The sequence below is a fragment of the Cynoglossus semilaevis genome, chromosome W, assembly GCF_000523025.1.
Source record: "Cynoglossus semilaevis isolate Cse_v1.0 chromosome W, Cse_v1.0, whole genome shotgun sequence".
NCBI classification, from domain to species: Eukaryota; Metazoa; Chordata; class Actinopteri; order Pleuronectiformes; family Cynoglossidae; genus Cynoglossus; species Cynoglossus semilaevis.
In genome coordinates, this window is record NC_024327.1 from 2,292,818 (window position 1) to 2,294,899 (window position 2,082).

General features: G+C 38.0%; 1 pseudogene; it reads left to right on the forward strand.

Annotated features, from left to right (window-relative positions):
• Positions 1-277: 277 nt before the first annotated feature.
• LOC103396943 (threonine--tRNA ligase, cytoplasmic-like) overlaps positions 278-2,082 on the forward strand; it is a 9,897-nt pseudogene continuing 8,092 nt past the window's right edge.

A 2,082-nucleotide genomic window follows, 5' to 3' on the forward strand; every position in this document is an offset into this window, starting at 1 on the left:
TAATGTTCTGTATAGGTACACTTGTTAAAGTTTAGTACGACCAAACACAAATACTAGACTTTACCGTAGTATTAAAGTAGCTGAATATATTTATGCAATCTTTTTACTGAATGTTTGATTACAACCTCAAAATCAAACTTTTACCAAAGAGAACCTCCGTTGATGTCGGTGACACAAACAGGATTTTGTTTTCTTTAATGAGTTTATTTAAATGTGAGAGCAACAGCACTTCACTGATAATTTCAACCTCTCTTTGGTTTATACTCCACCAAACCAGATGGTGGCCCCACTTGTAAGAACTATTAAATATGTATTAGCAACTACAGTTTTTTTCTATTGCGACTGCTGACATGCAGCATAACCAGCAATAAGACATATCTCAGAATTGCTCAGAAACTTGACTGATCTTCTTTGAACTTGTTTCACCAATAGATTGAAGAAGAGATCAAGGGCTGCCTGGATTTCCTGCGAACCGAGTACGACGTCTTCGGCTTCACGTTCAAGCTCAACCTCTCTACCAGGCCAGAGAAATTCCTGGGAGACCCCGACGTTTGGGACCAGGCTGAGAAGGTAAACTGGACACATCAAAAACCAGTAGTTGAACCCTCAATAATTTTCAGCAATCTTCAGTCTGCTTGCTAGCTAGATAGCACTTAGCTGGGTAGTAGCCAGATGGCAAGAGAGCCTTTTAGGTAGACAAGGACGGCTATGCAACCATTTAGCTAAATAGATGGCTATCAAATTTTTATGACTTCAGTTTTGGTAATATACGGAAAAAACAATTGTATTTGTCATATTAAAGAAAGTTGATTAATTATTAACTGAATTAACAGTGATTAATTATAGTCACAATGAATTCTAATTACTCAGCTCATAACAAATCATGATTAATTGCTACAGTGCTATATGTTAGCAGTTATGAGAAATACATTCAAATTTGAGAAAAATTGAACAAAGTTTTTCTATACTGATTAGGAAATTTTATATTTATATATGTATATTTTTATATATGTATGTGTATATATGTACAGTGGGTACGGAAAGTATTCAGACCCCCTTAAATCTTTCACTCTGTTATATTGCAGCCGTTTGTTAAAATCATTTAAGTTAATCTTTTTCCTCATTAATGTACACACAGCACCCCATATTGACAGAAAAGCAGAATTGTTGACATTTTTGCAGATGTATTTAAAAAGAAAAACCGAAATATCACATGATCATAAGTATTCAGACCCTTTGCTCAGTATTTACCGTAGTAGAAGCACCCTTCTGAGCTAATACAGCCATGAGTCTTTTTGGGAATGATGCAACAAGTTTTTCACACCTGGATTTGGGGATCCTCTCCAGTTCTGTCAGGTTGGATGGTGAATGTTGGTGGACAGCCATTTTCAGGTCTCTCCAGAGATGCTCAATTAGGTTTAAGTCAGGGCTCTGGCTGGGCTATTCAAGAACAGTCACAGAGTTGTTGTGAAGCCACTCCTTGGGTTATTTTAGCTGTGTGCTCAGGGTCATTGTCTTTTTGGAAGTTGAAGCTTTGGCCCAGTCTGAGGTCCTGAGCACTCTGGACTTGGACTATCCCTGTACTTGGCCACATTCATCTTTCCTTCGATTGCAACCAGTTGTCCTGTCCCTGCAGCTGAAAAACACCCCCACAGCATGATGCTGCCACCACCATGCTTCACTGTTGGGACTGTATTGGACAGGTTGGACAACAATTCTGTGTTTTTCTGTCAATATGGAGTGCTGTGTTTACATTAATGAGGAGAAAAATGATTTTAGCAAACAGCTGCAATATAACAGAGTGAAAAATTTGAGGGGGTCTGAATACTTTCCATACCCACTGTATATGTATGTGTGTATATATATATGTATGTAACGTTCTAGTAGATTTTCATCACATTTTTGTAGCCACATCTTCTAGCAGAAGCCATGGTCCGCAGAGAGCTTTCAAAGCATCAGAGGGATCTCATTATTCAAAGGTATCAGTCAGGAGAAGGGTACAAAACAATTTCAAAGAAGTTAAATCAACCATGGAACACAGTGAAGACAGTCATCAAGAAGTGGAGAAAATATGGCACAACA